We start from the raw sequence: 16780 nt of genomic DNA, 5'->3' as shown, positions 1-16780 counted from the left end.
CATTCTGATGACAAACTTTAAACTCTGCAACCCTTCAGTGCCTGTCTGAGGGGAGGTCTCTGCAGGTAGCTAAGTAGGGAAGCAAAATCTCAAAGAGTAAACCCAGCAGAGAGGAAAATAGACCTAAAAAAATTAGCTCTTATGAGTCTCCAGCTTACCAATTACAGATCTTGAGACCTTTCAACCTCAACTCTTGTAGGAAGAAATGAGTTTTAATCTATATGAAAAAAAGAAACACTAAGCCATAAGTAGATACATCCAGCAGCTCCCAGATCCACTTACATCAATTCTGAGGTTCTGTCATCTTTCTCTCTGTTTTTTTGACTGACATTTCTGATATGAGGTCATCAGGTCCCTGAAGGTTCACTACAGTACACCATCTTTAACCCAAGCCACCTTGGGAACCCACAAGCCCCTGCAGGAGGCATCCCTGTGATGCCTGAACAGACTGTAGGAAGGAGAGCTACGGAGGACAGCTACAGCCTGAACAAGACCGGAAGATGTCACCCTCCTCTCTGCTCCCAGGGAGCTGAGCTACCCACCTATTTCTCTCTTTGCTGCATTTCTTTCAGAGGGAAAAAACAGAACACCCTCTGCTAGAAAGAGTTAAAGAATGCCACATCTCTTACTAACTGAAGAACTGAATGCAAAAGACATGCCATGACAGGCTTTCAGTCAGGTACTGGGTTAGTTTGGGTTTTTTAGATCTATTGCACTATAGATGTAAGGCAGATAACAGGAGCCAACGAGGGTAAAGAACTATAAACAACAATGCTACAGAATGTACTTGAAATCCACAAATCCAAACATTCAAAGCAGAGAGACTCTCTGTCTAAACATATTTCAATAACTAAAATTCAGCTTCTTTCAAGTAAAAGGTCACTAACGTAGACATTCTGAGTAAAGTATCAGACTATGACACTCATGATGCCCACTATTTCAGAAGAACAAAGGAGAGAAATCAAAGCATTCTTAAACTCTACTTCCAAGTTTATCAACCTTCCTAATGCTTCCCTCATGTTGTGGTGACCCCAATGATAAAATTATTTTCATATCTACTTCCTAACTGTAATTTTGATACAGTCATGAACCATAATGTAAATCTCTATGTTTTCCCATGTTCTTAGGCAGCCCCTGTGAAAGGTTCTCCCAGGCTGAGAGTCACTGCTCTACACTGTTGCTGGAGTAAGGAGAGGGCAGACAATTTCACTACATTTTAGACTAAAGCAGGCAGGAAACGTCAGTACGCCTGTGGACCATTCTGGATCTTCTGGAGAAGATGATGACTCACTGTGGTTACATGGTGACATTCAGTCCTGCAGTTCAAGATGATAATGAAGTCTCTGAAAGTGTGAATGGCTGGGCCTCTGAGAGGTGTGACTGGGTTCAGAAGAGTGGACTATACTACAAGAGCGAGCTGTTTTACTTAGCTACTGTGCAGTTTAGCAGAGCTGGATCTTCACACCAACTCACAACTATGTGTTTCTCGACGTTTCCATCATTTACTTAAGTCGGGATATTGGTAACAGACTATGAGTTTCCTTAAAATAAGAGGAGAGAGAAATGTTCTTTCCTGTAAATGAGACAAAATTGTTAGGATTCTATGGGTGGTGCTGCTGAGCAAGTGAAAAAGCAATGTTCTTTTGAATTAAACACCCAGTGGACAATCAACATACCATAAACCCCTGAAAGCATTTCACCCTAAACCCAGTACTTCTGATAAGATGCTCATACACAAAAACTCAGGTCAGCTTTGGTATCTTCAGCACACTTCAGGCCCTGTGGAGATTACTTATGAAAGCATTTGGGGCCAGGCGTGCTTGGCTTAACAAGTTCTGGACTCTACTGCACTTGACTATGAACTTGTCCCTTTCTTATAAGCACACGTGTCCTTGGAACTTAGAAAGAAAGCACATCTCCAGTCACCCATTTGAAACTGTTTCCCATTTTCCTTCCTCAAACAGGCAGCTCTAAGCCTCTGAAATCAATTCCCTTTATTTCAAATGCAAGCCATTCTGCAGTTCTACATGGCCACTTTAGCTGAGTTTCGATTTCTTTAAAGTCTTTCAGATGGTCAAAGGTCAATAGCTGACTAGTGTCAAAGAGATGTCTGCACCTGACTAATGACAAAAAACATCCTGTGAACCAGTCAAGTCTACACATGCACAAGTTTTGAATAAAACTCTAAGGCTCTCACTCCAGAAAGCTTTAACTGAGGAGGGAAGATCCGGCATGAATGTAGGCACCACTCCAAGGGCTGGGATCCAGAACTAAATACAAGGAGGGAAGAAGCAAGCAGGCTGAGGACTGACACTTAGCTCTCTCTGCCTCCTGGCTATAGATGCAATGTGACCAACTGTCTCTTACTCTAGCTCCTGTGATTTCCCTGAAAAACTGAACCTAATCCTCAATGTAAGCCAGAATGAGCCCTTCTTTAACCTTTTATAGAAGGCGGTTGGGGGAGAGGGGCAAATGTTTTGTCACAGCAATGAGAAAATAACTAACAAAAGTTTAAATTAACAAAACCTGGGAACATTTAAACTGCATAAGGAAAAGTATGCTCTAGCTCAGCAACATAGCACACTGTAGCATATATGGCACTCGGGACTGGTAACCATAGCGCTTACTGGGAGGAGTAGCTCACTGCCAATACACAGCATCCAAGAGAAGGTCTTCTCATACATCCTTGGCCCTGCAAAGATTCAAGTTAAAAGTTCTATGCAGTTAACTCAATGTGAATTTATAATGCTTTTGTACCACAGTAAATTCCACAAAATCAAGGCTCACCCATCCTAAGTCATTTCTACCTGTATGTAAGAGAGAGAGCTCACTAGCAAATCTCTTTCATCCATTCTCAGGGCCTCACGCACGCAGGCAAACACTTAACCCTAAGCTGCACCTAAGCTACATCCCAGCCCTGCTTTCACTCCCAAGGTGCTCCTGCTTATCGGGAACTTGTTACTAGCTCCGGCAAACCTGAGACTGACAATCCTTCTGCTCCTGCCTCTCAAGTACCAAAGATGCACATATGTGCTTCAAGGCCCAGCTCACTTCGAAATCTTTACTGTGCATTAAAAGGAGACACAGGCAGCATCTACTGAGGAAACAATGAAGCGTACGAAAGCACCTGTAACTTCAGAGACTAGGCGAGCACCAGCAGATCCCCAGCCTAGGCATGGGCAGTAGCTGCGGGTTCATCAGAGGCATGTGTCCTGGGAAATACTAAGACCGTCTGTCCTCAGCTTTTCCTAAACAGCTGATAAAGTGTGAGGCTCTCTTAAAATAGTCCTGTCAAAGCACACACTCCGATGGCTTTGATAGATTGTGGAGCACGTGTTTCCTGACAGTAATTCTACAAACAGCCTATGACTACAATGTGTAGCCAGAATCAACCACTGCTTTCAACTGACAATTTACAAATTTTCAGGAGTGTCAAGACCCAAGATGCTTCAAACTGCCTCTCAAATTGTCCGGTTATTCAATTCAGCTTTGAATTCATAAAATGCCTAATACTCTACTCAAAAATGTTCTGCTGTATGTTTCAAATGCTATTTCTGCAGTTCAAATTTCATGTAGTACATAACAGCAATTTAGGAGGTCATACCTACCCTTAGGTTTTTTAAGTACCTAAATTTCCACACATTATTTCCATGCAAATACTATATCATATGGAATTTCATTATTATTTAAAATTTGACATGAGTAAAAACATTATTTAATAAAAATCATAATATTTTGCAAAAAAGTTGTCTTATTATTCTATTGCTGTAAGGAGACACCATGACCAAGGCAACTCTTATGACAGAAATTCCTTAATTGGAGGTTTCCTTACAGTTTCAGAGGCAAGTCATCATCATAGCTGGAAGTATGTTGGCATGCAAACAGATTAGAGTGCTGGAGCAGTAGCTGAGAGCTACATCTTGATGCAGACATGCGCACACGCGCGCGCATACACACACACACACACACACACACACACACACACACACACACAAAACACACACTGGGCCTACCGTGGGCTTTTGAAACATCCAGTGACATACTTCTTCCAACAAGGCCACAGCTCCTAATCCTTGACTCCTTCCAAACAGTTATAAACAGCTTATGGGGCATTCTTACTCAAAGCACCACAGAAGTGAAAAGCCAGAGGCACTGGACATTTTCAGGGAGCTCCTAACTTTCCTTCACGTCTTCTGTATAAAGTCTGACTAAAGAGCACTTTGCCAGCAAGTTAGGAAATAAATCCAGGCCATGGCACCTGCAACATCTGATTTGGCTGTACAGATTTGCTGCTAAGGAACTGAAAGTATGAGGTACATACATTACAAGAAGACTTGTTAAACTGGGAAGCGAGAGGTCATGGCGTAATACTCACTGTGGCATGTCTCAAGATTAAAGACAAGATAAATCCTAAAAACTGCTTAGTAAGAGAGGGAAAGTTCTAGCAAAGGGCTCATTCTGCCTAAGGGGCAGCCGTTCCCGCCAACCAAAGGGGCTCACTAAGCAAAGGTCTCAGCACACTTAGCCAGAGAAACCTATGTGTTGTGCCTCAGAGCGGCAACGCACGCATCTTTCTCCTGAGTTCAGAGGTTCAGTGCCACAGGGCTGATAAGAACTGGCATGAGCACACAGGTACAGGGGCCAAGAAGGCACCCACGTCTTCTGCCATTTCAGGCAGCTCCCTGAGCCTGCTGACATTATGTCCCTAATGGCTTTTTTTTTTTTTTTTAAATAGAGGCCTCACTACCAAGAATGGACTAAAACTATCTTCCCTTCTCCATATTTCTGCCCTATGGTACAAGAGCCCTGGTGCAGTGACATTTTTCTTGGCTACCTAGCAAAAGACCACAGTTGAAAACCAGTAGACAAATAAGACCAAAAATGATTCATCTGTCAGTTAACATAGCTAGGACCTGAAAACTGACAAAGTCAGCATGACCTTCACGATGACTCAAAGCCTTTCTCCTACACAGAAACATGAAGGCAGTACATGGGTGAGGGAAGGGCAGACTTACAGTCAGACACACTAGAGTTTAAATCCCAGCTGCACCGTCAATTAGGTATGTAGCGTGGCTCATTTGTGAATACTTTCAGCTCCCGTTTTCACATATATAAAATAGAACTCATATTTTATGAAGGCTTTATCAGGACACAGTAATAAGGTTCAAAGATAGGAAAGCAGGTATTTCCAAGCGGTGTCAAGCAGACTGTAGCTGGTGGTGGAAGGAAACAACACTTCAGCTCCCTGGCCCATGCACAATCAATAATCAGTACATTCTTTCCCAAAACAGCTCAGCTGTAAACAAGCTGTAAACAAGCTGAGGCCAGAAAGGACCGTAGCTGATGACAAATTGTGGAAAACTCTTTGCTTTTGTGCTACACACCAAGGCTAGCCATGCCAAATTGTGAAACAAACAGAAGGGATGAATCTAAATATCAAAGGAAAAAGCCTGAGAGGCTCAGCCATTCCACCTCAGGGAAGAACAGAATACTTAGTCAAGAAAGAACCCAAACCCCCAGAACAAACAGATGGCTGTGGCTTTGGGGTCCTGTGGCCTTGGATTCAAGGTCTAGCTGCCATACCTCAGCAAAGTAAACTCTCCTGCAAGCTTCAAACTACAGTCTATTAGGCAGCAAAGTGCTTCTTTCCCCAGGCCCCATTAAAAATTGAATGTGAGGTATGCATAAAGTGTACAGCAAGGGGTAGGTGCTGAGTATATCTGAATTCATTTCCACTCTCTGCCTGTGTTGCTGGTTCATGAGTCAGATCCTGTCAAACTCACAGAGAGAAAAAGACACTGGAAGACATCTTTCAGAAGACATCTTTCCGATTGTTTCCCTCTTGAATGTTTAGATTTAATTTCCTCTTGCAAAACTAGACAGAAGAGTACAGTAAGCTACTAGTGGAGATACGGATGCTTCAATTTCCACTAAATACAGGGCTTCAACTCCTGTATAACATTCCCTCTGTGTAAACTGCCAACCTTCTGGGGGGAAAAAATGAAAAAAAAAAAAAAAAGAGTGAGAATACCATAGGTTTACTTTCTGCTTGTTCATATATGAGGAACTGTAATATCACTTTCAATCTTAGGGCTGGTCAGCTGACCAGTACTCAGAGACAGTCAGTGGAGGTACAGATTACTGAGTAGCAAAGAAACCATGTAACACGAGATGTAAATTTATATAGAAAAACTCTATCCAAAACTCTGCAAGTGCTGCCACATTTGAACAGCAGTTAGAAGAGAACAGTCACAGACTGACAGAAGAAAAGCTAGTTTCCCAACTGATGTATACAGCTGTTAAAAGCAACACATTAACAAACCCTTTTATAAAATTATTATTAGAGTTCAAGTAGAAGAAACAAGTATATTAAAAAGCAGCATGATTATAAATAATTTCTTCAGCATAAATACATATCTACAAATAAGGATCCCTTCAAGGAAGCTTAAAGGAGCCCCTGCTTCCCCTCTTGCATGGAAGACTAAGAAATGTATCTCCTTAACAGTCTTAGTCAGGAGCCAATGTGTGTTCCATGCAGTGAGATAAAGCATGAATGTGCACCCAGGTGGCACAGAAAGCACAAACAAGCCAACAGCATGTACACATGACTTGTTGGAGACATCCCTGTGGCTGTGTGCAGTGGGCACTATCAGGCTCATGGGCTGCAGAGAGCATGGCAGATTGCCTGGCCTGAGCAACAGTTTTCCCAAGTCAGCACACTGACAAGTGTGCTTATCACCAAGAACAGGTCCTTCTGTACAAGTACCTCAGATGAGGAGCCAGAAGCAAAGAAAGAGGTCACAATAGACCAAAGAGGAATCAGTTCATCCAAGGAAGATGGAGTTGAAAGGACCAAGTTTGACTTTCTTTGTGTTTTGGAAAAGTCCAGGAAAATGTCTGTTAAACTCCTAGACAACTCATTCACCCAGCTAACACAGAAACACTGAATCTCTTTACTCTCCTCCCCCTAATCTTGGCAGGGCTCTCAGTGGTAATCAGTCCAAATAAGCAGAGAACGAAAACTCAAAACAGAACAATACAAAATAAATATATGCCACCACAAGTTCCCATGGCTGGGTGCATGGGAAATGGTCCTTGGGAGAAGGCATGGATAAGAGACCAAGTTTCAATAAGGAGAGTATTATACCCACTAAGTGAAATTTTAAACAGACACTGGAGTGGTTAGTTGTATTTGACAAACATCTCAGGGGTGTGTGCTCAACACAGGAATCACATATACAATATCACCAAATGACAGACAAAAATATTATGGTAAGGATCCAGGAAGACAGACACACAGATATACCACAAGGTATCTTCCCTACGCAGCAATCAAGCCTGCCAGCAAATGCACGGGAACAAAGCAGAGGACAGTAATAACTAGAATTGAGAGCTGCATTGGTCTAAGGACTGCTAGGAAACTATTAAAAAATAGTGACCACGTGATGATTAATCTTGATTGTCAACTTGATGAGATTTAAAACCACCATAAAAATAAATTACTAGGCATGTCTGTGAAGTACTACCTAGATTAGGTTAACCGAAATAGAAAGGCCTACTGTGATGGTTTGTCTATTCTTGGACCAGGGAGTAGCACCATTTGCAGGTGTGACCTGGTTGGATTAGGTGTGTCACTGTAGGTGTGGGTTTAAGATCCTCACCTTAGTTGCCTGGAAGTGAGTCTTCCACTAGCAGCCTTCGGATGAAGATGTAGAACTCTCAGCTCTGCCTGCACCATGCCTGCCTGGATGCTGCCATGCTCCCACCTTGATGATAATGAACTGAACCTCTGAACCTGTAAGCCAGNCCCAATGAATGTTATTTATAAGACTTGCCTTGGTCATAGTGTCTGTTCATAGCAGTAAAACCCTAACTAAGAGAAATTGGTACTGGGAGTGGGGTATTGCTGTGATAGGCCTGACCATGCTTTTATTTGAAAGAATGTGGATTTTAGGTCTTTGGATTTGGAAAGCAGTGGAATGCTTTAAATGGGACTTAATGGGTCATCCTAGTAGGAGTATGGAAGACTTTGCTGCTGGGAGTAATTTGAACTGTGTTGACCTAGCCAAAGAGATTTCAAAGGAGAAGAATTTCAGAATGTGGCATAAAGACTGTTTTTGTGGTATTTTGGTGAAGAATGTGGCTACTTTTTGCCCTTGTCTGAAAAGTCTGCCTGAAGCTAAGGTGAAGAGACTCAGATTAATTGCATTGACAAAGGAAGTTTCAAAAAAACGCCCAGCAGAGACTTTGTTTTCTGGTTAAATCTTATGAAGAGAAGTTTGAACAAGCATAGCAAGCTTAGAAAGGAAAAATACAAAATATATGGTACGAGTATTAAAGGCATACCAGGAAGTGAAATGGAGCAAAATCCTGTGTTCTAGGAAATAACAGATTAAGAGAGTGGGACCTTGGGGCAAGATCCTACCCAGCTAAATTTAGATCCAGGCACACCTTTAATCCCAGGAGTCAGGCATGCTGATCTCTGCATTCAAGGCCAATCTACAGAGCAAGACCCAGGATAGCCAAGCTTAGGCAGTGAAGGATTTGGAAAACAGAGAGCCAGTGACAATGTAATAGCACAAGTGGGTCATGTTCTAGTTCCTACAAGCAGCAGAACTCCGTAGCTTCAGCCATGTGGCTCTGGAAGAATGGAAGGAACTACTGGGACAATTGATGCTGGTTAGCTGGAGCTAAGAAATTAGCAGTGAATATGAAGAGACCGGCATCACTGAGGTGAAATCTTCTGGGAAGTATTTTCTGGGAGCACAAAGAAGCTGTGTTCCAGAGATAGCCAAGGTTGTACCTCATGCAGCGGTACTTAGTAATGTGTAAGAGTCACCAGGTAGTATGTCTCACACCTCTTGTCCTTATAGCTACTTTGGAAAGAAATTCCTTATGCCTGCCTGGATACTGCCATGCTCCCACCTTGATGATAATGAACTGAACCTCTGAACCTGTAAGCCAGCCCCAATGAATGTTATTTATAAGACTTGCCTTGGTCATAGTGTCTGTTCATAGCAGTAAAACCCTAACTAAGACACCTACCTCTAATGGAACTGGTATGCTAGCATCTCACTGGTGAGCTGTGGTCCCAGAGTGAAAGAAAGGAGAAAGCTAAGCAAAAGTTAAGCAAAAGTATTTGTTGCTCTCTGCTTCCTTACTGAAGCAAGGTGATCATGTTGATGGACTGTTTCCCTAAAACATTAGCCAAAATAAACCCATCCTTCATAATGGTGTTTTTATCAGGTATTCTGTCACAGTATCAAGACAAGTAACACAGAATCTAAGCTTGGTATAGAGAGAAGGAAAGCTAAGAGGAGGATTCAGAGAAATGCACACATGGGAATACCAACAGACCTTAAGTCCTAGTAGAGAGTGGGGAGCACACAGTCTGGTGAAATATCAGGACACAGCAAGAGAAATGCTCAACATGGAGACTTCTGAGGAAGTCAGCTCAATCCATGTTTGACTTCAAATCCTGGCTCTACCTATTGCTTATTGTCAGGAACATCAAACATGGCTCCACAAACAGCTCCCTAGCAAGTGGTGCTTAATAAGCCAAAAATAGTCTCCTTAGTTCGTAGGGAGCTGAGCTGGTAAGCTTTCAACCAGGAACGGGGAGAAGCAGAAACAGCTGAACTACCCAGGCAGAATCACACACACTTCACATTACCTAAATACAAGAATTCTGCTAAATGAAAGAAATCAAAGCACACAAAAAATAGAACTAAATCATGAACTGACCCCTAAATTATGGACTAATTGGCAAATATTTGTGGAAGCCGAAGAAAATAACTAATGAATCCAATGCAAAGTATGGTCAAGTTACTAATTTACTTCTGCATGTATCCTAATATTGTCCAGCACATGAACAAAATTGAAGCTGCATTCGATGCAAGACAGTTTACTGATTGCCTATATTACCAAGGATGCGAGCCAAAGATGGCCTGATCCCTGAAATTAGTACAGACTGAGAGAACGTGCTTCAGCCACATTACTGAGGGGCTAAGAAGAAGCCCTGAAGCCAAGGAACTATCATATCAGGCCAGCTGGGAACTATCAGGCTAAAGAGGCAGAGCTGCTCTTCCTTGATTAGGAAGAAACCATGGGGCTCCCAGGCTATTCCAGTCTAGGGTAAAAGTAAGTTTTAACTCTGAAATAGATCCCCGTCTCTCAAAACCAGACATATAATTTCAACAAAGAGCATGAAATTCCACTGCACGAAACACTAATGAATCACATCACTAGGGTGGCTTTATGTTTGAAAAATGGGATGACATTCATGTGTTAGAAACGGTAACGGGTGAAACAGAGAAACCCTGTCTCAAAAACCATTAAAAAAAAAAAAAGAATTCACACGAGCCCTTCTTGCTGTATTAAAGAACTGATTAAAGTAGTGCGGTTCTCCCTTTCTCACACTCCGATGACTGAGCTGGCAAGACCAGGAATCTCTTTTGTTTGTGTTGTGTTGTTTTGGTTTGGTTTTGAGGCAGGGTTTTTCTATGTAGCCCCAGCTGGCCTCTACTCCCTCTGTGGACCAGGCTGGCCTTAAACTCACAGAGATTTACCTGCCTCTGCCTCCCCAGTGCCACCACTGCCTGTCCAGTAATCTTTTAAAACTCCCATCAATTTTCCAAATGTTGCAGGACCGAATGCATGATGTGGAATGCATGTGGAGCATGGAAGGGGAGCCAAGGAAGGAAGAGAACCTGATACCAAATTGGTGGGGTTAAAAAAGGCTGGGAGGGATCCTCACCAAAATAGAAAACCACAGCTCCTCGTCCACTACTGTAGAAAGGCTCACCACATGCATGCTGTGTGCAGGGATAATCACTCACTGCAGTCCCTCCAACAGACATGCGCACCAACTCTAACTTCTTTAAACAAAGAACCAAAGAGAATGCAGAACAGCCGACCCTCGGACAACAAAGGGATTGGAAAGGAATGTTCACCCAGGATAGAAAGATGCTCAAAAAAAAAAAAAAAAAAAAAAAAAGGCAGTAAATGTAAATTAGTATATAGAAAATGCAAACATTTGGGGGATCAAACACCTTCAGTTCAAACATCAGTATCACCTGAACTTGCTACTACTTAAAGGCCCTAAGCTTCAGGGTGGATTTCTGGTTTTATTTTGCCAAAATTTGGGGAACAATATGTTTTATTTACCTGGTATGGGGGAAAGTCCCTGTCGGATTTCTTTATCAATATCTGGTAACCCTTGCAAAGAAAGAACCCTAAAAGTTGTCAGTGACCATCAGGAAAATTTCTACCTGAAGCTTCTGGACATATTACACTGACATGTAATCGTTTTGCTTTGGAGGCGGCACCCTGAAATGCACCCCCTGAGTCAGCCCAGGAAAGACAGCAATAGGCCCCTTCCCAAGCCCAGGCTGCAAAGCTGCAAGGGAAAACCCTGAGACTTCTATGTCATGCTGCTCAGTGCTAGCAGAAATGCTTGGTTTCTCTGTGATGTCTCTGTAACAATTCACAGTCTATCCCAAGGAATCCCCAACAATAAGACTGTGATTGGCCATAACTACACAGCCACAGCTCCTGTATTAAATGAAATGATGGAAGTAGACCAGCACCCCCAATCAATACCTGAGCTCAACCAGCTGATCATGCACAGAGTGTCATCCCTGAAGCAAAGAATCCCTTTTACTGAACCCCAACACCTGCCTCTCAATGAACAAAATCACAGCAATTCTAAATACCACAGGTCATCAAATAACTGTACTTAGAAAGGCTTTGGATAAAACCTTTCAAGTCTCTAGACAGCCCATGGCAATGGTGAGGATACAGCCACTCTCTGGAGAAATAAAGACAAGATAAGACAATTTAAACATCAATTCTGAGTTCTTAAAATTTTTCTGTCTCTGCAAACAAAATAAATTATGGCTTTCTCTTATGAGAATGGAGACCTGGTTTCACAATGCCTTCAGAGACAAAGGCTTGCAGATCAACAATCTAACTGTTAAGAATAATTCCAGGATCAAACTGTATGAACATGCTTATGTCTCTAAGACAACTGAGGTACATGCCAGAGTCCAGCATAATTATTTTTTAAAGATTTATTTATTTTTATATGAATACACTGTAGCTGTCTTCAGACACACCAGAAGAGGGCATCAGATCCCATTACAGATGGTTGTGATTCCCATGTGGTTGTTGGGAAATGAACTCAGGACCTCTGGAAAAGCAGTCAGTGCTCTTAACAGCTGAGCCATCTCTCCAGCCCATCTAACAAAATTATTAAGGCACTCAGGTTCATTGATTTCAAGTATCTTGAGTTAGGAAATTAATAAAGTCATCACCCAAATGCTAAGTGAATCACCTAAAACAAAATGAAAAGTGTGCCCAGCTGTGAAGTGCAAATGCATCTCCTAAAACATACAACCCTTCTTAGGTACAGTAAAACTAATACCAACCCAAGATCATAGCATGTGTTACGATCATAGCATAGGATGTATCAGGAAGTACTGTAAGTCAGTAGCTCTGTCAACAACTCATGAGACTGCTCTTTCAAAAGTAAATGTGATTTCAGATGCAGCTCTGACAGTGTGTCCACAGTCATCTACCAAAGGCTCATTTCCATGCTTCCAGCACTATCCATGAACATGGAAAGCAACATTTTATTAATCAGACACTTCACTCAAAATTACTAAAATCGTGCCAATAAAGCAGGCTGAAAGATAACACAAATTTAGAATAAAGTGGCAGAGTAAAAAGTACTTAAAATATGCACTATTCTTCTAAAAGAACGTGATGCTTGCCCCATTAATACACTCAGAGACAATAAAATCTACACCCAAACCCTGACCAACAGGGAGCAGTGAACAAACTCTATGACACAGAGATACAACACACATTACCTACAGTGATCAGATAGACAAAAGACACAGAATCTAAAGACTTGAGGATTCTTTTCTTTTATTCACTCATTTACCAATGTTTACTGAACATCTATGTTGATTACAGTAATGAGCAAAATAGACATGGCCTTCTGGCGTGGGATTAACATACTTATGTAAGAAATCAACACTTAGCTTGTATAAGACTAGATAGGTTCAAAATAGAGTTGCTTGCATCCAACCCTGCCCCCCCCAAAAAACCAAAAAACCAAAAAACAAAATTAATAAAGCTGGAAGGTTTTTGAAGGTCAGGATCCTTAAGGCCATGTGCTTGGTAACAAGAACTATTTATCACAAGACACTGGTAGAACCACAACCTTATACAACAGTGGGTACATAAGGATTTGTATGCAATAACTGCGCAACCATTTGATTCTCAAATACCTTTGCAACTAGTCTTATGGCCAATGTATTATTTTAAAAATTAATAAAACTTTCAGTTACCCATAAAATTCTGTGTACCCCTTAAAGTCACCTTTGTACCTTGCAAAGTCATCTGCATGCCCACCCCTTAAATAAACTCCTAGTGTCCAAGGCACAGATATTCAGCACTGCAAAGCTTCCTTCTTATTAGCAGCAAATATCAGGATTCTTCAGCAAGTCTTTCTGACACTAATAATCTATCATTATACAGACATATAATTTTAAGTCATAGAGTTAAGGGAAAGAATGGTGTGTTAGAAGACATAATGAAACCATGAGGGTGTGACTTAAATTACAACCCAGGAACAGTCACTCAACACATGACATTTAATCTAAGTGATCCTGAATCAAGTGAAGACTGTGAGAGATGAGTGAAGCTTTCTAGAGAAGCTTTAGTGTACAAACATTCTTAAGGAAAAGGATATTAATCAATATGTATACATAACAGATTTCTACAAAACAAATACATGAAAATATCTAAAACTTCCTAAGTAGCAAAGACAACCTCAAAATATGTAGCAATAAATTCTATATCAAAACTTTAAAAAGCTGAAGCAAGAACACTCAATTTTATTTGTAACAAATTTATTGATAACACTGTCATGGTTTGAGAGTAAAATGTTCCCTCATAGGCTTATAGGTTGGAACAGCTGGTCCACAGCTAGTGGTGCTGTTTGAGGTACTGGGGAATTTTAGTCGGTCATCAATGGGAGGAGAGGTCCTTGGTCTTGTGAAGGTTCTATGCCCTGGTATTTGGGAATGCCAGGGCCAGGAGGCTGGAGTGGGTGGATTGGTGAGCAGGGCGAGAGGGGTGGGGTTAGGGGATTTTCAGAGAAGAAACTAGGAAAGGGGATAACATTTGAAATGTAAATAAAGAAAATATCTAATTAAAAAATAAATTAATTAAATAAAAATTAAAAAAAAAAAAAAGAGGTGAGGGAAAGCTGGAGGAAGTAGGTGACTTGATGGGGTGGGGAGTTGAATTATCATGACTGCCTAAAACCATTCATTTTTAGGACCCAGGCAATGGTCAGGAGGAAGCAGTTAAATTCTGTCAAATTCACAGACAACTAACAGTATGTTGGATTCATCTGCTAATTTTCACAGGTGAACCACTTAAGAGTTTAGATGAATTAGTTCATTCAACCACTGATGTTCATTAATTAAACACTATGTACAAAGCTAAATATAAAGTATTGGGGGAAGGATGATAGTTAGAGACAGTACCTATTCTCAAATCTTCAGCCTAACATCCAAGATCAATATTAATTGAATAACCACATAAAGAAGCATGCAACTCTGGCAAGACTACTCTAGTGAATTTTGTGGCTCTTACAATAAACAACGCCTCCTTCCTTGTCTTCACTACCTGCATTTCAGTGTGTTTAGCCTACACCAGCATACTTATATCCCAATGTCCATGCTTACCCAGAGAGCTGTGCCCACCTGGCTCTAAGAGTCAGGCAGGTGATTCAAACGAATATATCATTGTATATTATAAATATATAATTATAACCCTGTTCCTGACATAATATTGCCTCAAAGACGGGTGAACATGGGTGGGGACAATGGAGGAAAAGAATGGATTGGCACCCCTTCTCTAGATGCTCTGCTCCTCTTCTCAGGTTGTAGAAACAAGCACCCAACAAGTATCAGTCTTCTTAGGAAAAAGAACAAAACCAGGTCTTTGGCAATGGCACACAAACCAGGCAACAGTAAGGCTTCATCTGGATTCTGAACCCTCATGTCACAGGAATCAACATAACTACTACAAAGGTGTGGATCTGTGACTCCGCTGTCTGTGACTAGTCCTGACACTCTCAGTTGAAAAGACACATCACAATTCTGAGGCACATCAAAGTGGAAGATCTGCTTCAATTAAAGAAGGTACATTCACATAGTAATTCCTTAACTATTATCAGAAGGAAGAGCATTCAAGGTAGCTGGCCTAGCCACAGATTAGGTACGGGCCAGAAAGGAAAGAAGTACAAAAGAACTAGAAAAGCACATAGGAAAACAGTAATGGATGGAGCAGGCTGGAGAACTGGCCAGGGATTGCAGTCATTGCTAAGAGTTCAGATTACATCCTAAAGTGCTGCTGTGTGCCAGAGGGACACAGGATCATAGAAATCACAGTCTACAGTGTAATAAAAATTATATATATCATACCACAGACTGACCCTGCAACAAACATTTTATTTCCAAATATCTCTCAATGACACAGGAAACGATAATGAGAAAACACTACAACTGAGCACTTGAGAATTTGTCTCAGCAGTTCATAGCAGAAGAGCATCAAAGGTTGGGCTGGATAGCCCCCCAGACAAGCTCTAGAAGTGTGATGCCACCCCTCTGGAATGTTGATGCCAAGCATGTATGTAAAAGCAGGCTGTACAAGCCAGGAGGAGCAAGCCAATAAGCAACACCCCTCCACAGCCTCTGCTTCTGCTCCTGCCTCCGGGTTCCTGCCCTGTTTGACTTCCTGTCCTGGTTTCCTTCAATGAAGAACAGGGATGTAGAAGCAAAGGCTAAAAATAAACCCTTTTCTCTCCTAGGTGCTTTGGTCATGGTGTTTCATCACAGCAATAATAACCCTAACTAAGACACTCACCCTATATGATGTGCCTCCATAGACTTAAAGCCGTCATGAGGCAAAATAAACCTCTCCTCTTTACCATTAGATTTTTTCGTGTATACTGTTGAAGTGACAGAACGCTGACACATGGAATCTTTGCCTCAAAAACTTCAAAAAGAGGGTGTGTACATGCTAAGCTTTCTCCAATAGCATTACTTCTTAACTTACGTTCCTCCAAGAATTACTATGAAGATAATGTTCCCAATAAAGTTATCCTCATTAACTAACTCTGCAGTACTGTCTGCCAATATTACTGTAATCCATTTCACAAAAGGCTCTTATTACTCTTAAACATTATTAGTTAATTCAAGCTAACAAGTGCACACACATAACAAGTTTACCAAGCTAAGTTGCTGCTATTATGCTCAGCAAATAAATGTTTTGGCTAATAAGTTATGAAATATTAAATCACATAAAAGTATTCACTGCGATGGTAAAGACAGCATACATGAACTCTATGCATGGACTCAAGCTAATCAGAGTCTCCAGCATAATTGTAAACACATACTATCCTGCTGAGAAATCAGTAACGGTGATATCCCAGGCCTACAGGCTAGGGGATAGTTCAGTGGAGAATGCTAGCCTGGAACACCCAGGTTTTGATCCACAGAAGTAGAGATAATGTAGAGCGCTAAGTGTCATGTACATTAAGACTCTGAGGTAGGATTTCTCCACTGACTGACAAACATTAACAAAGTCAGCACACAGCCGGGCGTGGTGGCGCACACCTTTAATCCCAGCACTTGGGAGGCAGAGGCAGAGGCAGAGGCAGGAGGATTTCTGAGTTCCAGGACAGCCTGGTCTACAAAGT

The 16780-nt window shown here is 41.5% G+C and overlaps 1 protein-coding gene across 4 annotated transcripts in view; it reads right to left on the bottom strand.

The window, feature by feature from the left end:
* Positions 1 to 16780, bottom strand: part of Fars2 (phenylalanyl-tRNA synthetase 2, mitochondrial) — a 412552-nt gene that overhangs the window by 391752 nt on the left and 4020 nt on the right. The window contains exon 1 of one of the 4 annotated variants that reach the window (XM_029547419.1): positions 7662 to 7700. The exons of 2 other annotated variants lie outside the window; for them this stretch is intronic. The gene's annotated coding sequence lies outside the window, so the exon portion shown is untranslated. Of the gene's footprint in view, positions 1 to 2627; positions 2668 to 7661; positions 7701 to 16780 lie in introns of those variants that run through there. One more of the 4 variants, XM_029547421.1, reaches the window with a different exon arrangement.

Source organism: Mus pahari, chromosome 16 (genome assembly GCF_900095145.1).
Source record: "Mus pahari chromosome 16, PAHARI_EIJ_v1.1, whole genome shotgun sequence".
In the NCBI taxonomy this organism is placed as follows: Eukaryota; Metazoa; Chordata; class Mammalia; order Rodentia; family Muridae; genus Mus; species Mus pahari.
Note: the sequence above shows the minus strand (reverse complement) of the source record. Positions and strands in the feature narration are given on the sequence as shown.